At 40.2% G+C, this 16,132-nt stretch overlaps 1 long non-coding RNA gene across 1 annotated transcript in view; it reads right to left on the reverse strand.

Annotated features, from left to right (window-relative positions):
- Nucleotides 1-13,243, reverse strand: part of LOC122231698 — a 38,145-nt gene extending 24,902 nt beyond the window's left edge. The window contains exon 1 of the long non-coding RNA XR_006208921.1: nt 13,132-13,243. This is a non-coding gene — a long non-coding RNA (uncharacterized LOC122231698). The remainder of the gene's footprint in view (nt 1-13,131) is intronic.
- Between the last annotated feature and the right edge of the window lie 2,889 nt (nt 13,244-16,132).

Below are 16,132 nucleotides of genomic sequence, written 5' to 3' on the forward strand. Positions count from 1 at the left end.
TTGACATTGTAAAGAGCACCTTTTTTAAAAAGTTTTTATTTATTTATTTTTGATAGAGAGAGAGAGAGAGAGAGAGAGAGAGAGAGAGAGAGCATGAGAAGGGAAGGGCAGACAGAGAGAGAGAGGGAGAGAGAGAATCCCAAGCAGGCTCCACACTGTCAGCATGGAGCTGGATGCCAGGCTCAAACTCACAAAAAAGGAGATCATGACCTGACCCGAAACCAAGAGTTAGACACTTACCCAACTGAGCCACTCGGGCACCTCTGTAAAGAGCTTTTAAGTCACCAAGCCCATTCTCCTGCCTTTGCTATGCCCGACACATACAACTTGATGAGAATTACTTATTTTAAAGATGTACAGATGGGGATGGGGTTGGGAGTAGTGGACAAGTATATTCTTTATTTCTCATTACTCTTGCTCAGTTAAAATTTGTTTATTTTTCATATTCCTGTTTAATCCTCAAGAATTTTTTAAGGCCACAGCTAAATTCCAATGCACTTTTCAATGACATATCAGAATGTGTTCCTGCTTGACCTAAAAGCTAATCCTGAGAATGCTTTATGATCTGAGCTCAAGGCAGATAATGTCTACATGATCTCTTGCTATATGAATTTGGAAATCATATTCTTAAGTGTATCTTTCAAGGATGGTTCCATTTTTTGACGATAGTGAATTTAAAATTGACACCGATTTATTAAAGATTTTTGAAATTAACATCTATTTCTTGACATTTTTCTACTCTTTTCTGGTTAACCTAATTCTTCAGTCTCTAAGTTGAATAATTGGACTAGGTAAGAACATACCTACATGCTTTACTTAGCTTTTTTCTATTGAGGGGGAAAGTGGGTCAAAATGGATCCCATTCTCAGGGAAGCAGAGAACAGATCCCTTCAGCCTCTAAAAGGCAATACAGAAATAGGTGTAATCGCTGGAACCCTTTTGGCTGGAAGTGATAAAAACCATACTCAAAATAGCATAGGGAAAAAAAAATAAGAAAAAAAAAAAACATTTGAGAATCTCTGAGTGCCATGCCATTAAAAGTCCAAGGTGAGTATGGCTGGGATTCAGGGTTGTAAACCATCTTTTTATCCAGTGGCTCTCTTCACATGGCTGGAGGATGGCCAGCAACCAAGTATTAACCTGCTACCACAGAGAGTGACTTTCTTGATAGTTTTGGACCAGACATTCTATTAGCGAGGCCTGGGTCATATGCCCATCATGTAGCTTGGCAGACAAGGACTCACTTTCACTCCCAACTGAGTAATGCGGAACGCTACTCAGATGAAATAGGGGATCTGTTACCAAAAGGAAGGAAAGGAAAGGATAGGGAAAAACAATATAAGTCTATTACCATATGGATAAATCCTCAAATATGCTAGGACATCTACATTCTCGCCATTAGACTCTGTGGCAGCCCCCTCTCTTCCTAAAAGTTGCATAGAATACCTTTTCCCCCTTCAATTAAAATTTTATTTTTGTTTTGAAATACCTTGAGAGAAACAGAAGTGGAGTATTGTGAAAGATCCATTTGTTTAGGGGCTAATTATACTCCAATTTCAAAAACAACCAACGCTCTATATGAGAACTGCAACATCTTCAAGAATTTCTAAGAAAGTAATAGCTAACATTAATTGAGCCTTTACTATGCGTACATTAAGTGTAGTCTACGTGATGTAGGTATATTACCTCTTTTACGACTCACAACCATCCAGTGAGGTAGGAGTTGTTGTCCTGGTATTATAGAGAATAAAACTGAGTCAGTGAAAGATTAAGTAAATGACCCAAGTGACACAACCAAGTTGGGATTTGAACGACTCTTAACTACCTTGATTAAGTTACAGCATCCAACAGTTTACATAGACTTACGGTTTTCCTTCTTGTTTTTTTTTTTCCCCCAAGCTGGAGTTTTTGTTGTTGTTGTTGTTTGTTTCCAGAAAATGAGAATTAATTAAACAGAACAAGCGATACCTGTAGACAAACACTGTCTTCTTCTTAGGGCCTAAACTATATATTCTAGAAAACCTTTATATAAAAAAGAAAGTGCACACATTTCATCCTCAAGCCCTCCGTGGACTTTTCCTAACTAAACTGAGCCCCCCAAAATCTCATTATGGCTTAAACTATTTATTAGTCAAACTCTAAAATTAAAGTCAATGAGTATGAGCCTATATCATTTGTAATATCTGATTATTAGAAAGGCTCAGAGAATGAGTTTTTCCATTTGGAGTCCTGAAGTTGTAAACACGAGGTTTGCTTCTTGTGCCTCAACTCCTAAACAAATCCACATGGACACAGACATAGTCATGTGGCCAGTGAGGAATACCGACTCATCCACTCTCCCTGCAGTACGGAAACAGAACCCGTCTGAATCAGCCTGCCATAACAGGCACTGGACAGTAGTGGTTACAACTTGCTTGGCTGCAAACAACATAAACTCAAACATAAGCCAGAAGGGGAAGATATCAGAGTGTTCCTCAGGAACGTGAAATGCAGATTTTAAACTGAGCCTCAGGGACAACTGAACCCAAGGGCTTACATACCATTAGGGTATTTGTTCTGTTTCAGCTTTTTGCTTTATTTCCTTACTGCTGAGCAGTATTTTCTGCCATCCGTCTGCACAACAGAAGAAAACACTACCAATGCCCAAATTTATACCTTCCTCTCCAGCATATCTGTATTCTTAGTCCTGATTCCAAAATCCCAGGGACACTGAGAAGCTCACCTGGGACAGTGGCTTACCCCTGGTCCACTCAGTCGTCACCAGAGAAAGGACTGGCGTTGGCTCAGATCTGGTCAGCCACCAACTCGTGGAAGAAAGACAGTAATACGTGTGGATTGGGGGAAGGGCAATTTCCAACATAAGAGGATTCTAGCAAGTCAAAACAATAGATATCCACAGCCCTGATCCTGCTATTTAACGTTTTTAACTGATTTCTACTTACTTGGCTGAAAGGGAACTTGACAATTATTTTCCAATAGTGATTATAAAGGTGGTACATTGTCTGCAGATTCTAAAAGAAAAGAAGCCAAGTGCTTGGGGCACCTCGGTGGTTCAGTCAGTTAAGCATCCAACTTCTGCCTAGTGACCGTCATGATCTCACAGTTCCTGGGTTCAAGCCCTGCTTCAGGCTCTGTGCTGACAGCTCGGAGCCTGGAGCCTGCTTCGGAATCTGTCCCCCCCTCTCTCTGCCCCTCCCCCATTCATTCTCTCTCTCTGACTCTCTCTCAAAAGTAAAAAGAGAGAGAGAGAGAAACCAAGTCCTTAACTCCAGTAACTCATGTACAACACAATGATCTGGATAAGCTGCAGAACGATACAAAGACAACAGTTTACATAGAAAACACCAGAAAATCACCTTGTTCGTGTTCATTCTCATTCAAAGCACACCAGTTGCTAAAGGAGAAAATTTAACGGATGAATTTTTCGCCTTTCTTGTCTCTTTCTAACCATGAGGAGAAAAGAATAAAGAGCTAGGAACCAACCCTAAGAGAAAGAGTGAGGAGGAAAGAGGGGGAGGAGGACGTGGGGGGGGGTTGGCTTCCATGGACTGAGGACACTCTATAATGAGATTATTTAAAACTGATTACGATTAAGGTTCTTCCACTGGCAGAACATCGGCTCGAAATGGAAATAAAGTTATACCATACACAGAAAATTGTTTCTTGAACAGTATGTTTGTATGCAAAACTTTGTTAATTATTCCTTGTGTCCAACAGTAAAATTGAGAAAATGATGCCCATTATTTTTCCCTTGTTTTTCCCCAGTGAAGTATGTTTTCTAACACAGAGGTTGAAGATAGTTATGTAAAAAAATTGATCCCCAAGCCTACCAATGTATGTGTGCACATGTGTGTGCACGCGTGTGCGTGTGTTATTATTCTCTCCCTGTGTCTGGAAGCCCTGGGAATCAAGCTTCCTGCAGTTTAATTATTTGGCTATATATTCAAATGGGATGGCTGCATTTGCTAGAAATTTTTATTTGCTCCTTTGGGATTCAGTCCTCATTGGTGTTTAATGTATGAATCTTTCTTCTTTTGTCTACTCAAGTCCTCACTTCCTCCAACCTTCTAGTTTTTGAACAACATCATCAGATCGGGACCTCCTTGTATGTTATTCCTCAGTTTGCCAGTGATAAAAAAGAATCTTTTAAATACACTTCTAGAGGCCACATGTGTACCATACACAGCCTTAATGTAAATCATGAGGAGAGGGCCTCCAGCATCCTAGGAGTAAAATCTTGAACTCGGTATGCTATAGTAGTCTGTCTTTGATCCAAGGAAACCCACAATTGAATTAGCAGAGACGATTTCTTTTTTGGCTTTCTTCCCCTTTTCATGCCCTTGGTGGATCTGCAGCTCAGAAAACTGTATCCCCAGAGACAGAGGAGGAATCATTCCACGGGCACTGTCTGCAGCTTCTCTGACCGACCAAGGGAAAGTGATTAAGCTGGACCCTTCAAGGGAACGAAATTCATCCTGGCCCTGGGGTAAGAGTCTGTCCTCGTTCCAGGGTGGAGAGCCGAACACAGTGAGCTTCATAGCCAAACGGTGAATCAGATTAAGCCGAGTCCCTCTCTACCACGTAACCTTGAGATAGGCATTTGGCTTGTTTGTGTTCTAGCTCTGCACGGACAGGTAGGACAGTGCTGTATGGAAGACATTCACTTAAAGAAAAGAAAAGAAAAGCCCTCCCAGCTTGGGACTTCTGGTCTAAGTCAGCCGTTGACCTCTACTCTGTGTAGTATCAGGCTTCCAGCAAAAAGGGACCAAGAACCCGTGAGCCTATGGGCTCGAGCGTGTGGGGTTATGAATAACAGATCTCTAAGTACCCCACAAGCTCCATGTGAATACCTGGTCCTCTCTTGAGTACCCCCCGCCACTTTAATGTTACGTCTGTATTTTTGCTCCATCTTCTTTCCAAAGGATTTATAGTGATACGTAAAATCCTTAAATTAATAGAAATCAGAAGTGTGTAAGAAAGAAGAAAAACAAGAGTGCTGGCATATTCAATGAAGTTAGGAATGAGGCTGACTCAAAAATGCGTATCGCATGGTCTTACAAAGACGCGTAACATTTGTCTAGCTTGATAACAGGGAAAGGAGAAGGGGACACCTGATGGGTTAGGTGTCTCTGATGCGTCACGGTGTTCATCAGTCATAATTATCTGGAAGGAATGAGAGGAAAATCAGAAGGATCCTCATGATCAAAAAAAAATTCTTAGCTCTTGCCACAGTGCTCGATAAGTAGTAGGTAGCGACCCAGTCTCACTGGTTTATACGTGACTGAATCTGTGACTACAAACTTCAGTTACCATTTCAGATCACCCATATTTTGAAGCAATCAGAAACAACAGTCAAAATGCCTTTTAAAAAAACGCCATTCTTTTTTACTTGTAGCAAATTTGGCACAGACAGATTGAAGGCACATATGTCTGCCGACACTCCAGCGTGGAGGTGAACCCTATGCCCAAGGCGGCTTCTCGTACCACACGCTGGAATTAGCTCGTACGGAAATTTAGGGAGGCCTGTACTATTAGAGAGTGAAACTGTTCTATCTGAGCTTAAAATCTGGAGGGAACAATGTGGGAAAACTTGAATAGTTGGGAACATGCCTTTCAACTGTCATCATCTGACACATGACTCACTTCTTTAGACTACACCGTGGGCTTACCACGTGAAACTGCCCTGGAATCCTTCACCATCCCACCAGGGAACTGATTTTAGACAGAGCCAAGAAACTGCATTTCAACAGTTTTAGAAAAGTTGATGCAAATCTTTATACTTTTGAAATGTGTGAATGTGAACATAGAACTCGTTGAACTGCCCAACCTGTCGATGAAACTGGTCTGATGGTGTCTATTTTATTGACTTCGAATACAGTCATAGAACAAGTAAGACTCTTTACCCCTCCAAGAGGTAGAGCTTCCTCCTCTCCCATCTCACTTGAGGATAGGCTAGACTCAGTGACTCCCTTTCCAAAAACAGAGCATGGAAAGGAGAAAAAAAATAGTGGGGAAATCTGGCAAACACTGGCGTGACCAAATGACGAAGTCAAACATCCCCACTGATGTCGTGTGAAGATCATCTACCCCTGACATGATGTGAGGAGAAGGCATACCGCCTGCGATGTTCTTCTATAGATTCTTTAACCCCAGCCTAACTGTGACACAGCTTCAGATAAAACAGGAACGAGGGCATTCTTCAGGACACCCGGTCAGTACTCCACAAGAAAGCCACAAAACGACTGAGAAATTGTCACAGACTAGAAGGGACTAAATGGAATACAGTAGCCTACATTAGATCCTGGAGCAGAAAGAGGATGTTAGTGGAGACGCTGATGAAACCCCAATAATGTCTGAAGTTTAGTTAAAAATAATATAGCAGTGTCAGTCTCTTAGTTTGGCAAATGTACTATGGAACGTAAGATATTAACAAAGGCAGGGGCACCTGGGTGGCTCGGTTGGTTGAGCATCCGACTCCGGCTCAGGTCATGATCTCACGGTTCGTGAGTCCGAGCCCTGTGTCGGGCTCTGTCCTTACAGCTCAGAGCCTGGAGCCTGCCTCGGAATCTGTGTCTCTCTCCCTTTCTCTCTGCTCCTCCCCTGCTTGCGCCCTCACTCTCTCGCTCTCTCTCTCTCAAAAATAAATAAACATTATGGGGCGCCTGGGTGGCTCAGTCGGTTAAGCGCCCGACTTCAGCTCAGGTCGTGATCTCGCGGTCCATGAGTTCGAGCCCCGCATTGGGCCCTGTGCTGACAGCTCAGAGCCTGGAGCCTGTTTCAGATTCTGTGTCTCCCTCTCTCTGACCCTCCCCCGTTCATGCTCTGTCTCTCTCTGTCTCAAAAATAAATAAAGGTTAAAAAAAAAATTTTTTTAATAAATAAACATTTAAAACATTTTTTTTAAAGATATTAACAAAGGCAAAGCTGGGGAAATGGTATCCAGGAACTCTGTGTTATCTTTGAACATTTATTTCAGTGTAAAACTCATTAAAAATGAAAAGCTAAAAGAAATATTCTTGAGACATCTATTATTAAATAGGCTTGTGATCTATTCATTTTGGATAAAGAATGACATCTTTAAATTTAACAGGGAAAATCAGTGGCAAGAGGAAGAGAATTTTCTAATTAAGCAGAAGTTAGCTAAGAAAATAAAGGCATACAAGCCGTGGCAAAAAAAAAAAAAACAAAAATTCTCTGGAACACAATGAACGTGAAAAACGTGCTGTAATTTTGCATAAAGATGAAATTCTCCATATTCTTTTATAATTCCTCAGAGACGCGTGTTCTCCTTATATTTCCTCCCTTGTAACATGACCTTCTTCCTAATATTAACCACATATACTCATCCCCATTATACATAGTCCCCTGGGTCTTTCTTTAGGAAGTTCAAAGGGGATTTTTTGTTCACACCCAAATTATTCTGAGGTATTTTCCTTCTTTCTTCTTCTGGCATGTTTATCTTGTTTTAATCACCTTGCCTCTACCATGAAAACCAACAAATGGTGTCTGACGTCCTGCTCTGTCAAGCTAGTAAGCAGAGCAGGGAAGCTGGGGACCAGCTGTTTTCCATCTCCGCCCTGGAAAGGAGAGCAGAGACCAGTGCCCAACTGAAGGCCCCGCATCCATGGGTTCCGTGAAATCCTCCTCCAATGACCTCCTGCTGCCAGAGCAGGCACCAAAGTGAAAATGGATTCTATTTCATTTCACTTTTTAAAAAAACTTTAAGTTTACTTGAGAGAGAAAGAGAGAGAGAGTACAAGCTGGGGAGGGGCAGGGAGAAGGAGAGACAGAATCCCAAGCAGGCTCCACTCCGTCAGCATAGAGCCCGATGTGGGGCTCAAACTCACAAACTACGAGATCGTGAAGTGAGCCGAGACCAAGAGTCAGACACTTAGCTGACTGCGCCACCCAGGCGCCCCTCCACCACATTTTCTAAGTACTGCCACAGGAGCATTTGGAACAAAATTGATACACATAGACTGGATCGATTCATCCAAACTGAAACAGAATGGAAGAATGAATGATTAAAAGGGGGAGATTTTCACGCTATATTTTTCTACAAGAACAGATGCAGGACACTTATTTAACGAAATAATTCAAAGCCTTTCTCTAGAAAGTAGAGATGTTTAGGCGGCACCTGGGGGCTCAGTCAATTGAATGTCCAACTCTTGATTTCAGCTCAGGCCATGATCCCAGGGGTTGTGGGATCTGGCCCCACATTGAGCCCCATGCCAGGCTCTATTCTGAGCATACAGCCTGCTTGGGATTCTCTCTCTCTCTCTCTCTCTCTCTCTCTTTCTTCCTATCTGTATTTCTTCTCTCTCTACCCTTCTCCCCAGCCTCTAAAATAAAAAAATAAAAAAAATAGAGATGTTTGGAAATGGAAAAGAAGTACAATCAAGAGCTTTCCTTTTGTAGCACATATAAACATGAAAATGTGCACAGCATTGTATTAGTTTGCTGGGGGAAAATGGAGTACGAGCTTCATAAACCTAATGGGAGAAATGACACCAATCTCTTATCCTGAGATACAAGATAAATGTTAATTCTGATAATAATACACGTGATACTGTTCTATGAAAATCACATTGACCTCAGGGCACTACTAAGAACTTGTGTCTCTTTAAAAAAAATAAATACATGACTTTTTTTCATACAATATTTAATAGCTTGAATTCATAGTGGGAACTTGCCATCTACTCATTTCCTGCAGGTGGCAGAATTACCCCGGAGGAAACAGATGGTATAAAGTATGAGGAAACAAGAAACGAAATAAAGCAGAAAAGTAAGAGAAAGTTTGTATCTTTTGGACTTTTTCCAAGTTGGAAAATACATTACCAATTGCTAAGATTAACAAAAATTCTTCATGAAATATTTAGCCAGCCATAGCCTAGCCTTTACCACCAAAGGCAATTTCTCCTAGCTGCTGCTCAGTAGAAAGATTGATCTCATACAGCGCTCCATGAGAGCAATTTCTTACCGCTCCTATAAGTCAAGGAGAATAGTTGAGGCTCTAAAAAAAAGAGAAAATAGTTGAGCATTTTCATTCAGGAGAGTGACCCAAAGCCCTCTAAGCTTGTATGCTTAACTTCTCATTCTGACTGAACATCTGAACTTTGTTGAAAATTACGTTCTTTCTAAATAAGCCTTCACTGAATCAAGTGAGAAGTACAGGAGAAAGTTGCAGCTAGTGGTGTGCTAGTCAATGTTTAACAACCCATCCTCTAGAGGGAGAAAAAAAGTATATCTGTGTGCGTGTAAACATCAGCTTATTAGAAAGTTTTAAATCCAAAAAAGAGAAAAAAGAGAAAAAGGGAAATCTATGTGATTTTCATAGAACAGTATCACGTGTATTATTATCAGAATTAACATTTATCTCGTATCTCAGGATAAGAGATTGGTGTCATTTCTCCCATTAGGTTTATGAAGCTTGTACTCCATTTTACATACCATGACCAAGTGGGACTTACCCTAGCAAGTCTGGTTCAACATTGGAAAACCTAATGCAATCCATCACATCAACAGACTGAAAAAGAAAAGCTACATGATCATATCAATAGATGCAGTTGATAAAACCCGACACCCATTCACGATGAAAATTTCCAGGAAACTAGGATTCAAAGGGAACTTTCTCAACTTGATAAATGCTATCTTTTTTTAAGAAGCCTGGGTGCCCGGGGCGGCTAAGTAGGCTGAGCGTCCGACTCTTGACTTCAGCTCAGGTCATGATCCCAGGGTTGTGCGATCACAAGATCACACTCTGCACTGAGCGTGGAGCCTGCTTGAGACTCACTCTTGCTCCCTCTGCCCCTCTACCAGCTTTCGCTCTTTCTCTTTAAACAAATTACAAGGCCTCGTAGCTAACATCATACTACATGGTATAAACCTCTGAAACTTTCGGTACAAGCTTAGGATGTCCCCTCTTACCATGGGCTGTTTTGGTTTTTTTTTTAATTTTTTTAACGTTTATTTATTATTGAGAGACAGAGAGACACAGAGCGTGAGCAGGGGAGGGGTAGAGAGAGGGCGAGACACAGAATCCAAAGTAGGCTCCAGGCTCTGAGCTGTCAGCACAGAACCCAACGCGGGGCTTGAACTCACAAACTGTGAGATCACGACCTGAGCCGAAGTTGGTCGCCCAACCAACTGAGCCACCCAGGTGCCCCATCTTACCAGTGGTTTTTAACACTGTACTGGAAGTCCTTGCTGATGTAATAAGGCAAGAAAACAAAGTGAAAGGTACACAGATTTGGAAGGAAGACAAAAACCTGTCTTTGTTTGCAGATGGTATGATAGTCTATGCAGAAAATCCAAAAGCGTCAACAACAACAACGACAAAAAACTTCTAAAACTATAAGTGATTATGGAAAAGTTGCAGGACATAGGTGAATATACAAAAGTTAACTGCTTTTCTATATACCAACAATGAACAAATAGAATTTGAAATTAAAAATGCAACCTCATTTATATCAGCACCCCGAAATATTAAATACTTAGGTATAAATCTAACAAAGTATGTACATTATCTATATAAGGAAACCTATAAAAGTGTGATGAATAAAATTAAAGACCTAAATAAATTAAGATATTCCATGTTCAAGGGTAGGAAAACAATATATTGTCAAGATGTCAGTGTTTCTCATTTTGATCTATAAATTCCATTTAATCTCAACAAAAATCCCAAAAAGTTTTTTTTTTAGGATATCAACAAATTGATTCTAAAGTTTATTTGGAGAGGCAAAAATACCCAGTATAGCTGACAGACTATTAAAGGACAAGACTATTAAATTAAAAGACTAATGCTACTTGACTTTAAGACTTACTATAAAGCTGCAGTAATCAGAGCAGGATGAGATTGGGAAAAGAACACTCAAATAGAACAATGGAATAGAATAAGGAAGGGGCCAAGAACAGACCTTCAAAATATAGTCAATTTGTCTTTAACAAAGGAGAAAAGGCAATACAGCGGAGCCAAGATGGGTTTTCAACAAGTGGTGCTAGAAATAGACATCCACATGCAAAAAAAAAAGGAAAAAAAAGACACAACTTTACACACTTGACAAGATTTAACTCAACATGGATGATGCACCTAAATGTAAAGCATAAAACTATAAAATTCCTAGAAGATATAGAAGATAACATAGGAGAAAATCTAATCTTTTAATGTTTTATTTTTGAGACAGAGAGACACAATATGAGGGGGGAGGGGCAGAGCGAGAGGGAGACACAGAATCAGAAGCAGGCTCCAGGCTCGGAGCTGTCAGCACAGAGCCCGACGCAGGGCTCCAACTCGTGAACCACAAGATCACGACCCGAGCGGAAGTCGGACGCTTAGCCTACTGGGCCACCCAGGTGCCCCAAGAAAATCTAGATGATGTTGGGTGTAGTGACGAATTTTTAGATAGAATACCAAATATACATGATCCATGAAGAAACAATTGATAAGCTGGATTTCATTAAAATTAAAAACTCTGTAAAAGACAACATGAAGAAAATGAAAGAACAACCACAGACTGAGAGAAGATATTTGCAAGACACATCTGATAAAGGACTAACCAAAATATACAAAGAATTTATAAAACTCAACAAGAAAACAAATAATGTGATTTAAAAAAAATGAGCCAAAGACCCTAAAAGACCCTCCCCAAAGATCTACAGTTGGTAAATAAGCATATGAGAAGATGCCCCAGGCCATATGTCATCAGGGAAATACAAATTAAAACAACAATGAGACACCACTACACATCCATCAGAATGGCCCAAATCTGGAACAATGACATCACCAAATGTTTGTGAGGATGTGGAGTGACAGGAACTCTCATACACCGCTGGTGGGAATGCAAAATGGTGCGGCTATTGTGGAAGACAATCTGGGAGTTTCTTCTAAAACTAAATATACTCTGACCCTATGGTCCAGGAATGGCACTTCTTGCTACTGACCCAGAAAGTTGAAAAACTTATGTCCACGAATGCCTGCTCATGGATGTTATGGCAACTTTATTCATAATTGCCAAAACGTGGAAGCAGCCAAGATACCCCTCAGTAGGTGATGGATAAATAAACTGTGGTCCATCTGGATGATGGTGTAGTATTCAGTGCTAAAAAAAAAAAAAAGAAGAAGAAGAAGAAGAAGAAGAAGAAGAAGAAGAAGAAGAAGAAGAAGAAGAAGAAGAAGAAGAAAAGAAAAGAAAAGAGCTTAAGCCTTGGAAAAAAGGAGGAAACTTGAACGCACATTTCTAAGTAAAATAACCCAATCTGAAAAAGCTATATACCATATGATTCCAACTACATGATATTCTGGGAAAGACAAGACTATGGAGACAGAAAAAAGATCAGTGATTACTAGGGGTCCGGAGGGATGCAAGGATGAATAAGTGGAACACTGAGAGTTTTTAGGGTAGTGAAATCACTCTGTGTGGTATTTTAATGATGAATATATGTCATTATATATTTGTCCAAACCTGTAGAAGATACACTACCAAGCATGAGCTCTAAGGTAAACTACTGAGTTTGGGTGATTCTCATGAGTCACGTAGGTTCATTCTTGGTAACAAATGTACTATTCTGCTAAGCAATGCTGAAAATGGGGAATGCCATGCATGAGTGGGAGCAGGGTGTCCACAGGAAATTCCTGCACCTTCCTCTCAATTTTGTTATGAACCTCAAACTCCCCACCCCCGACAAAAGAGGGTCTTTAAAAAGTTCAGTGCCAAACGCACGAAAATAGGAATGCAGTTAAACTTTATTCCTTTTAGTTCCATTAGTACTAATAGTTATAACAGCATTGAAAACAATTGAATTCGTTGATGAGTCAATATATCAATTTTCTGAACACATCATCATACCTAGTAGTACTTTTATATTTCCCCCAAATATGACATAATGCATCTATATTCTTGTGTTTCTCCAACACAAAGTGATTTACATTACTCATCACTAATGTAAGTGATTTTTTACGTTCGTATTTTCCAAAACTTTTCTTTCAGTTTTCAGGAGACCTTTACAAATTTCAGAAATTTTCTCTAGCTGCGACATGACGATCATTCTAGCTCGTCTGAGCTTTGTTTCCCGGCCAGCTCCCCGCACAGTTACATCACGGCGCTAGCACATACTGCTGTCCCTTCTACTCACCGCAAGGGAATGTTTCCGAACGAGATTCCTGAGATTCATTCTGATTGGAGATATTCAGGCCACATCCTCACCCTCGAAGCTAAGGGTGAATTCTCTTCTGTTGAAACATACGGAATCTATCAAGGAGAGGTCAACAGGTACCCAGAATGAAATTCTCAAGTTCCAATTTCTCTGCTTTCAAATTCGGCCACAGTTTTGTCCCACCCCTTACTCCTCAACTTTATTTCCTACTAAGATCTTTCTAGGAGACAGGCTAGTCTCACCCCCAAGGAACAGAAATGTTTAAACCTGGTTTTGTACTTCGTGGTGATCTTGACATGTGGACGATCTTTTCCTTTTTAATTTCTCCCCAAGCCCCAATTCAAAACCTACACTCTGTTTTTCTTCTTGCCATGAACAATGACAGTTCAATTCAGTTAAACATTTGTGCACTAAGTACCTAATGGGTGTGACAGAAGATTTTTGAGGAGGATGTTGAGTTAGAAGTACTTGCAAAGATCTACATGTAGAAATTGATTAAGAAGGTAAATGAGAGAAGATCTAGAATTATTTAACGAGCTGGCAGGAGATGCAGACTTATTTCTATAGAAATTGGAATATAAAAAGTTGTCTAAGCTAAGGCAAGACTACAGAGAAAGAAGGAAGGCAAAATATAGGTACAAGAGTGAGATATGCAGCAAAGAGGGGTGACTGAGCCCTGTCACGTAGAGACAGAGAACAAGACAAATCTGTCCACGTAAATCGATAGGAAACTATTTAAAAAGGAGCATATTCAAAGGTATCTACTATAGTTGAATCAAGTATGATATGAACTCTGATTTACTAGGTCTTACCATTGTCTGACTGCAGCCTTGATGTCTCCTAGTACTAATTTTGATAACACAGAATGGATTTGTCACTGATAAAACTGGCTTATGTCTGCCCCCAATCCTGTTAGCCCCGGGCAAGAATGAGACAGGCCTTATACTATAAACACAGTGATCTCTTCTCGTCCACATGGCCTATGTCAGACACTTTCCAAAGAGGGAAGCATGGAGGACGCATGGCACCCCAAAGTGAGTCTTCTCCAGCAATTAATTTGATCCTCTGACCACTCCAGCTGACAGCCCCTTTATCACATACCCATCCCCAAAAGAACAAACGATGCCCTTAGTCGGATTTCAGTTTACATTCAACTTAGAGATGGCTCTTCAATCTTTGGTATAATTTGGCTGTCCTATGATTTCCACTGGTCAGACACATTAATTTATTGATACGTATAATATATAATAATAGCCACTATATCACTTCAAACCAAGTAAAAACTTTATTTAGATTTAAAAAAAAAAAAAAATCTGATCTTAAACCAACTGATTGCACCCCAGCCCTGCCCAAAAGAAGAAGGAGGAAGAGAAGGAGAAGGAGAGAAAAACATCCAGGCATTAAAAAGATTTTTTCCTTCCCTATCCTGTGAGTCACAAAGCTTGATGCCATAAAAAAGGCACTTTCTCATCCACAGACTGAATGTTATATTACATAATTACAGAGGCAACTGTATTTTCTATTACTTATTTAAACTATTCCCCAAAGTATCTTTATCACAGCAGAAGGCTAGCAAGTACATTTTAAGGGTATTAAAATTATGTCAACTCAACACCTGATTTACCAGGGATACTTATATCTTAAGTGGAAATATTCCCAAATGTACTTCAGGAAGAAAAAGGCATTCATATTTTCACACCAGGGCTGCGGCTAGCTGGCGGGAGAAGAAAGTCAGGAACAAATGGGGTATAAGGGAGCTTTTCTGGCTGATGAAAATATTGTCTTGATTGGTGATGGCAGTTACATGACTATATAAATTTGTCAATATTCATAAAAGTATACATTTAGAAAGGTGGATTTTACTGTTAGTAACAGTAAATGGGGATGTGAAAATGAAAATAAAATAAAATGTAAAAGTTTATTCTTTTAAGAAATTATTTCCTGGGGCGCCTGAGTGGCTCAGTCAATTAAGCGTCCGACTTCGGCTCAGGTCATGACTTCACGGTTTGTGGGCTCGAGCCCCGCAATGGGCTCTGTGCTGATGGCTCAGAGCCTAGAGCCTGCTTTGGATTCTGTGTCTCCCTCTCTCTCTCTCCCTCTCTCTCTCTCTCTGCCCCTCCCCCACTCACGTTCTGTCTCTGTCTCTCAAAAATAAATAAATGTAAAAAAAAATTTTTTTTTAATTATTTCCTGAACCTCTTGGTATAGGGAAAAAAAGGCAGGAGGGAATTAAAACTCACCAAAATCACTCTGAGGAATTTCTGGATTATATGATTGTCATTATACTCAAAAGTTGGTAAATATATATATATCCTTTAAGACATGAAAATACAATAAACTTGGAATATACAAAATATAGAGATACAACTTTAAAAACTGAAGGACACAGTAATTCTTCAATCCTCAAAACTTGGATATGATGTTTTTTTTTCAATCTTTTCATTTAATCAAATAGGTTTTGGGCATAAGCATTCTCATTTTAAGGTACTTTAAAACAACTTCCAATAAGACACTTTGAAATGTCATAGAGTAATTCACACAATCCGAAACGTAAAAATTGGTGAAATGATTTAATTCCACTCACTGAATACGAACAACACCTCCTAAGCATGGGAAACAATGTTAGCTGTTTAAACGGTGACTGGGAAGATGAGTAGGCTGATGACTGAATTAATGGAAGAAAAAACACACATAAGACAGAGGCTTTAAGCAAGGCTGAGCCCACACACAACAAAAAGGGATGCTGGGGCTGCTTGAAAGCTTGGCTGCAAGAGCCAGAGTTCCACTAAGCGCAGAGGCAGCAGTAAGCATGGCCTGTCGGGAAGTCTGGAAATAAAACCAGTAGATGGAGGAGGAAGCAGAGTAGAGAGAATCTGTGATTGGAATTCAAAGGCACAACAGCGGCGAATCAAAATCCTCCAAGTACGGAAGGCAGCATCCGGGAGGAAGGGTTCACCTTGTCAAAGAGCTTGGCTACCTC

The sequence above is a fragment of the Panthera tigris genome, chromosome D2 (genome assembly GCF_018350195.1).
Source record: "Panthera tigris isolate Pti1 chromosome D2, P.tigris_Pti1_mat1.1, whole genome shotgun sequence".
In the NCBI taxonomy this organism is placed as follows: domain Eukaryota; kingdom Metazoa; phylum Chordata; class Mammalia; order Carnivora; family Felidae; genus Panthera; species Panthera tigris.